Consider the following 8,695-nt stretch of genomic DNA (forward strand, 5'->3'; position numbering starts at 1 on the left):
TGCACTCATGTGGTAGTAAGACTTTCCAATTTCTTGTCCTGGAATAAGTGACAGTTCTTTACCTTGAGCATAGATCCTCTGATTCCTAAGCTCAAATTTTTAAAGCACATGTGAGAATTAGACAGAGACTAACTCAACTGCTTTAAAATACATCTTCGACTCCCAACTAATTCTCTAATTCATATATGCCTTTTAAAAATTTGGGGCTCATAAGAAAATTTAAGAAGCACTCTTACTGTGCCTCATCTGATTCTTTTTCTCTCCCACTTCCCCAGTTAACAGCAAGCTTGTGACAAGGAGACATGGTCACATTCTCTGTCAGGAAGTATCCTCTATCTGTGTCCATCTGTGACTCAGGACTTGACAAGAGTCAAAAGGTGAGCCTGATGCCCACAACTAGCATGGCCATGGCAGGAGTTCAGGCTTCACTGTGACTGATTTAAACAGAACGGGACTTCTTAAAAAGTTAGCATTCCAGAAGGTCACTGAGAGATTGGAACAGTAGGCTTGGAGATGGGAGACCCTAAGTCTGACCTCTGAAGGACTATGGAGCAGGAGGACAGGCTGTGCGGATTCTGGCTTCCTGGCTGCTGCAGGAACCTTCAAGACATAAAGTTTGAAAGCGAAAGAGTTAGTCCCTCTGTTGTGTCTGACTCTTTGCTACTCCATGGACTGTAGCCCGGGAGTTGGTGATGGACAGGGAAGCCTGGCATGCTGCAGTCCATGGGATTGCAGAGTCAGACACAATTGAGTGACTGAACTAAACTGAGCTGGACTGGACTGTAGCCCACCAGGCTCCTCTGTCCAAGAAATTCTCCAGGCAAGAATAGTGGAGTGGTTTGCCATTCCCTTCTTCAGGGGATCTTCCTGACCCAGGGATTGAACCTCAGTCTCCTACACTGCAGGCAGATTCTTTACTGTCTGGGCCACAGGGAAGATGTAAAGTCTCAGGTAACTGACTCTGTGGAAGGTGTGAAGGAGGATGATTCTCAATAGGAAAGAATGCCAACTGAGGGGAAAATAGCTTCCCCAAAGGAAATAATGGTGCATTTAGGAGGGAGATGGAGTTCTGGACAGTAAAAGACATGATGCATTTTTACTATTGTTTATATAATGAAGCACATGGTATATGATATCAAGTCATAATCCTTAAAACTTAGTTGTTTATTTTTCCTCTTGTTGCTATTACTCTATATTCTAAGAACAGCAACAGTTGTTTTCAGTAGTATTTATCTGGCATGTTGCTTATGTTACATATTATATTTATTATATTATATATATTGTGTGTGTATATATATATATATATATATACATGCATGCTCAGTTGTGTCCGACTCTTTGCGACCCCATGCCAGGCTCCTCTGTCCGTGGAATTCTCTAGGTAAGAATACTGGAGTGGGTTCCCATTTCCTTCTCCAGAGTATCTTCCCAACCCAAGGATCAAACTTGTGACTCCTGTATCCCCTGTATTGACAGGTGGATTCTTTACTACTGTACTGCCTGGGAAGCCAATATATATATAGAAAGATAGATGGATATTGGGTTGGCCAAAAGTTTCATTCAGCTTTTCTTATAACATCTTACAGGAAAGCCTAAATGACTTTATTGGCCAGTCCGATTCATAAGAGAAAATATTGGATGAGGAAAAACAATAATAATATCATAAACAGTTTGTGATTAAGCATCATGTTAGCTGCCTGGCCAGAAATACCAAAGAAGCTCAGAGAAGGGGTCTCTCAGGACAAGTGAGGCAGTCACATGTATATAGAATACAAATACCAGAAACTCTTAAGCTGTATCCCCAGCTATGCCACAAAAAATCACCATGACCATCTCTGTAAATGACAGGTCAGTTTACCCTTACAGCCTCAGGTCTCGCATCCTTCAAATAAGGATATTAATGTAACTAACTCATGGAATAATTGTGTAGCAAGCAACATGCTTATCACAATGCCTACATCTAATAAGTGCTCAAAAGTGTGTGCTGGGATGATTAATTATTAATATTCATCATTATGAACTATTATTATTAGAAGTGGTGTGATTTAGGGAGTGAGTTTCAAATTCGGCAGATGTTTCCCAAGGACTGGCTCTAACATTGCCCCAAAATAGCCCAGTGCGAGTACCACTGTGGTGATGCTAATTGGTACTGTGGGAAATTGCAAATAGGAACCCTAGTGCTCATTCTGGTGTGTTGTTTGAACATTACAAATGCTGAGCTCTCTAATCTGGAATAAATTTGACCTCCATTTTTTTTTAAATTTTATTTCAAACACTGCTACAGCTGCTCAAAATATCTCCTCCATAGCAGCCACACAAAGAAATGTTCTTGTGTTTGTTGTTAAGCTGGAATAGATAATGTTACCTCTCAGCCAACAGATTTCATCTTTTGTGAGCTGTCGCCAAATACACTCAGATCCAATACTTCAAATTAGGAATTGGAAAAAGAGTTTGGTGGAGAATAAGAATGGCATCTTTTCTCTGTCTGTTCCCTGGAATGCCACAGATTGACTTAGTGGGGAAATTTTATTTTGATGAAAACCAGGAGAAATTTCTTAGAAACATTTAAATATAATTTTCATTGAATTTGGAATGGGGGTTTTGAAGAAGGATAAAAAAAAAAATTCTTTGTGAAGAAGATGATTGTTTTGGAAGCAATTATACAACAGAATTTTTTTTTTCCCCTTAAAAAACATTTCTTTTATTTTTAAATTTTATTTTATTTTTAAACTTTACATAATTGTATTAGTTTTGCCAAATATCAAAATGAATCCACTGCAGGTATATATGTGTTCCCCATCCTGAACCCTCCTCCCTCCTCCCTCCCCATACCATCCCTCTGGGTCGTCCCAGTGCACTAGCCCCAAGCATCCAGCATCGTGCATCGAACCTGGACTGGCAACTCGTTTCTTACATGATATTATACATGTTTCAATGTCATTCTCCCAAATCTTCCCACCCTCTCCCTCCCACAGAGTGAAGTAAGCCAGAAGGAAAAACATCAATACAGTATACTAACGCATATATATGGAATTTAGAAAGATGGTAACAATAACCCGGTGTACGAGACAGCAAAAGAGACACTGATGTATAGAACAGTCTAAAAAACATTTCTTCATCGTGAAAGGTTTCCAAATGTCATGACCTTTATTGGCCCTTTAACTTTTTCTGGAAAATATCTACAGATGCCAGTTTTTGTGTTAGCTCAACTTCTGATCTGCAGTGTTAAATCTTTTGTGAAGCACCTACTGAGTGTAACACACTTGGGAAGCAAAGATGAGACACAAACAAGACATAAAAGACAGCTTGTATTCTGTTTTTGTTTTTTTTTTTTTAATTCTAAAAACTATGGAGTACTTCTCAGAGGTTTTTGGATTAAGAATTAATGAGATTGGTAAACATCTTTCTGCTCATAGCAAAATCAATAATATGAAAATAACACATTCATTTATTTTTTGGTTATGTACATTAAAATAGAGTAATATTTTTGTATAGTAAAGCATAATTTAAATGGCATTTTTCTGTAGCCAGCTGCTTGATGAATTTCACTGAGCAAGTTTTAGTATTTTAGATATGAGTTTTCTGCAAATTCTTCTCAAGGAATTGTCTTATATTGCTTTTACCTTCCAAAAAGATAGCTAATTGAAAATTAAATTGTATTTCTCTTGGAAATTAGAAAAGACATTAAAAAAAAAACTTGATTTGTTTTAGCTTACTTTTATTTCATATTAAATTCCATTCTATTATTTACCCTTAAAGGTATACATTGCTTTATAATTTTTATTGAATACTATTTAGCAAACTAAACAAAGACTGACAGAGGCTGTTTCTGATTATAGAAAATGCAGAGAATAAAAGAACATGTGGTCTTTGATTTCTCAGAGATCAGAGATTTATTATAAAATTTATCCAACTTCTGTGTTGTTACTATGATGGCAATAAGTTTGAATTCTAAAAGGATAATCTTTTTTTTTTTAATTTACAATATTGTATTGGTTTTGCCATACATCAACGTGAATCTGCCACGGGTGTACAGGTGTTCCCAATCATGAACCCCTCTCCCACCTCCCTCCCCAACCAAAGACCACAAATTTTAAACAATCAGAATTCTTTTAAATACACCTAACAACAGACTGATTCCGAATAGGAAAAGGAGTACGTCAAGACTGTATACTGTCACCCTGCTTATTTAACTTCTAGGCAGAGTACATCAGGAGAAACGCTGGGCTAGAAGAAGCACGAGCTGGAATCAAGACTGTCGGGAGAAATATCAATAACCTCAGATATGCAGATGACACCAACCTTAGGGCAGAAAGTGAACAGGAACTCAAAAGCCTCTTGATGAAAGTGAAAGTCGAGAGTGAAAAAGGTGGCTTAAAGCTCAACATTCAGAAAACGAAGATTATGGCATCCAGTCTCATCACTTCATGGGAAATAGATGGGGAAACAGTGGAAACAGTGTCAGACTTTAATTTGGGGGGGCTCCAAAATCACTGCAGATGGTGACTGCAGCCATGAAACTAAAAGATGCTTACTCCTTGGAAGAAAAGTTCTGACCAACCTAGATAGCATATTCAAAAGCAGAGTCATTACTTTGCCAACAAAGGTCCGTCTAGTCAAGGCTACGGTTTTTCCAGTGGTCATGTATGGATGTGAGAGTTGGACTATGAAGAAAGCTGAGCACCGAAGAATTGATGCTTTTGAACTGTGGTGTTGGAGAAGACTCTTGAGAGTCCCTTGGACTGCAAGGAGATCCAACCCATCCATTCTGAAGGAGATCAGCCTTGGGATTTCTTTGGAGGGAATGATGCTAAAGGTGAAATTCCAGTACTTTGGCCACCTCATGCAAAGAGTTGACTCATTGGAAAAGACTCTGATGCTGGGAGGGATTGGGGGCAGGAGGAGAAGGGGATGACAGGATGAGATGGCTGGATGGCATCACTGACTCGAAGGACGTGAGTCTGAGTGAACTCCGGGAGTTGGTGATGGACAGGGAGGCCTGGCGTGCTGCGATTCATGGGGTCTCGAAAAGTCAGACATGACTGAGCAACTGAACTGAACTGATCAGCACTTCTCAAATAGACAATGGAAATATGTTGAAGATTTCTTTTAGACACCTTTGAGATAACATGACTAGTATATTGATACTTTGTAATTTTTTCTGTAATGTCTTTCTGACACCCAAAATTCTTGTTCATTAATGACATGCTGAGATTCTAAGGTCTAATATGTGTTGTGTCCACATAGGCCACCATTATCAACAAAAACCCATTTTAGTGTCTACAGTGACATAGCAAAAGGCTTAGCAGGTGAATTATGAAACATGTACAAGTTAGAAGACTGCTGTGTGAATCAATCCCATCCACCACATCCTTCTGACTTTGTCCATGTTGCCTCTTCTTTTCTTTCCTTTTTTTTAACATATTTTTCTCACTGAACTACCAAGGGATACCATTCCATCATTGTTTTTTACTAAAGTTTTTATATGAATTTTTAAGGACTGTAACTTGATAAAAAGTATTAAGTTTCACCTATGTGGCTTTTGGGCTCCCCCAGGGGCTCAGTAGGAAAAATCTGCCTACAATGCAGGGGATACAGGTTTGGTCCCTGGATCAGGAGGATCCCCTGGAAGAGGAGATGGCAACCCATTCCAGTATTCTTGCCTGGAGAATCCCAAGGACAGAGGAGCCTGGCGGGCTGCAGTCCACAGAGTCAGGAAGAATCAGACACAATGAAGCAAATAAGAAGCTTGTAGATTTTTAAAATTCAAAGTAATTGTGATGCAACATCATCTTTTAAAGAAAGGCTGGAGAATAGTTTATATATATGCATGAATCTCTACTTCACTCTTCACCAGATGTATGACCTTGGAAACATGTCTTCAGTTCAGTTCAGTGGCTCAGTCGTGTCTGACTCTTTGTGACCCCATGAATCACAGGACACCAGGGCTCCCTGTCCATCACCAACTCCCGGAGTTCACTCAGACTCACGTCCATCGAGTCAGTGATGCCATCCAGCCATCTCATCCTCTGTCATCCCCTTCTCTGCCTGCCCCCAATCCCTCCCAGCATCAGAGTCTTTTCCAATGAGTCAACTCTTCCCATGAGGTGGCCAAAGTACTGGAGTTTCAGCTTTAGCATCATTCCTTCAAAGAAATCCCAGGGCTGATCTCCTTCAGAATGGACTGGTTGGATCTCCTTGCAGTCCAAGGGACTCTCAAGAGTCTTCTCCAACACCACAGTTCAAAAGCAGCAATTCTTTGGTGCTCAGCTTTCTTCATAGTCTAACTCTCACATCTATACATGACCACTGGAAAAACCGTAGCCTTGACTAGACGGACATTTGTTGGCAAAGTGATGTCTCTGCTTTTGAATATGCTATTTAGGTTGGACAGAACTTTCCTTCCAAGGAGTAAGCGTCTTTTAATTTCATGGCTGCAGTCACCATCTGCAGTGATTTTGGAGCCCAGAAAAATAAAGTCTGACACTGTTTCCGCTGTTTCCCCATTTATTTCCCATGAACTGATGGGACCAGATGCTATGATCTTCGTTTTCTGAATGTTGAGCTTTAAGCCCACTTTTTCACTCTCCACTTTCACTTTCACCAAGAGGCTTTTTAGTTCCTCTTCACTTTCTGCCCTAAGGGTAGTGTCATCTGCCTATCTGAGGTTATTGATATTTCTCCTGGCAATCTTGATTCCAGCTTGTGTTTCTTCCAGCTCAGCATTTCTCATGATGTACTCTGCATAGAAGTTAAATAAGCAGGGTGACAATATACAGCCTTGACGAATTCCTTTTCCTATTTGGAACCAGTCTGTTGTTCCATGTCCAGTTCTAACTGTTGCTTTCTGACCTACATTCAGATTTCTCAAGAGGCAGGTCAGGTGGTCTGGTATTCCCATCTCTTTCAGAATTTTCCACAGTTTATTGTGATCCACACAGTCAAAGGCTTTGGCATAGTCAATAAAGCAGAAATAGATGTTTTTCTGGAACTCTTTTGCTTTTTCCATGATCCAGTGGATGTTGGCAATTTGATCTCTGGTTCCTCTGCCTTTTCTAAAACCAGCTTGAACATCAGGAAGTTCACGGTTCACATATTGCTGAAGCCTGGCTTGGAGAATTTTGAACATTACTTTACTAGCATGTGAGATGTGTGCAATTGTGCCATAGTTTGAGCATTCTTTGGCATTGCCTTTCTTTGAGATTGGAATGAAAACTGACCTTTTCCAGTCCTGTGGCCACTGCTGAGTTTTCCAAATTTGCTGGCATATTGAGTGTAGCACTTTCACAGCATCATCTTTCAGGATTTGAAATAGCTCAACTGAAATTCCATCACCTCCACTAGCTTTGTTCGTAGTGATGTTTTCTAAGGCCCACTTGACTTCACTTTCTGGGATGTCTGGCTCTAGGTCAGTGATCACACCATCGTGATTATCTGGGTCATGAAGATCTTTTTTGTACAGTTCTTCTGTGTATTCCTACCACCTCTTCTTGGTATCTTCTGCTTCTGTTAGGTCCATACCATTTCTGTCCTTTATTGAGCCCGTGTTTGCATAAAATATTCCCTTGGTATCTCTAATTTTCTTAAAGAGATCTCTGGTCTTTCCCATTCTTTTGTTTCCCTCTATTTCTTTGCATTGATTGCTGAGGAAGGCTTTCTTATCTCTTCCAGCTATTCTTTGGAACTCTGCATTCAGATGCTTATATCTTTCCTTTTCTCCTTTGCTTTTTGCTTCTCTTCTTTTCACAGCTATTTGTAAGGCCTCCTCAGACAACCATTTTGCATTTTTGTATTTCTTTTTCTAGGGTTGGTCTTGATCCCTGTCTCCTGTACAATGTCACGGACCTCATTCCATAGTTCATCAGGCACTCTATCAGATCTAGGCCCTTAAATCTATTTCACACTTCTGCTGTATAATCATAAGGGATTTGATTTAGGTCGTATCTGAATGGTTTAGTGGTTTTCCCTACTTTCTTCAATTTAAGTCTGAATTTGGTAATAAGGAGTTCATGATCTGAGCCACAGTCAGCTCCTGGTCTTGTTTTTGTTGACTGTTTAGAGCTTCTCCATCTTTGGCTGCAAAGAATATAATCAATCTGATTTTGGTGTTGACCATCTGGTGATGCCCATGTATAGAGTCTTCTCTTGTGTTGTTGGAAGAGGGTGTTTGCTATGACCAGTGCATTTTCTTGGCAAAACTCTATTGGTCTTTGCCCTGCTTCATTCCATATTCCAAGACCAAATTTGCCTTTTACTCCAGGTGTTTCTTGACTTCCTACTTTTGCATTCCAGTCCCCTATAATGAAAAGGACATCTTTTTTGGGTGTTAGTTCTAAAAGGTCTTGTAGGTCTTCATAGAACCGTTCAACTTCAGCTTCTTCAGCATTACTGGTTGGGGCATAGACTTGGATTACTTTGATATTGAATGGTTTGCCTTGAAAACGAACAGAGATCATTGTGTCATTTTTGAGATTGCATCCAAGTACTGCATTTCGAACTCTTTTGTTGACCATGATGGCTCCTCCATTTCTTCTGAGGGATTCCTGCCCACAGTAGTAGATATAATGGTCATCTGAGTTAAATTCACCCATTCCAGTCCATTTTAGTTCACTGATTCTTAGATTGTCGACATTCACTCTTGCCATCTCTTGTTTGACCACTTCCAATTTGCCTTGATTCATGGACCTGACATTCC

The sequence above is a fragment of the Bison bison genome, unplaced genomic scaffold (assembly GCF_000754665.1).
Source record: "Bison bison bison isolate TAMUID 2011002044 unplaced genomic scaffold, Bison_UMD1.0 scf7180017864084, whole genome shotgun sequence".
NCBI lineage: Eukaryota > Metazoa > Chordata > Mammalia > Artiodactyla > Bovidae > Bison > Bison bison.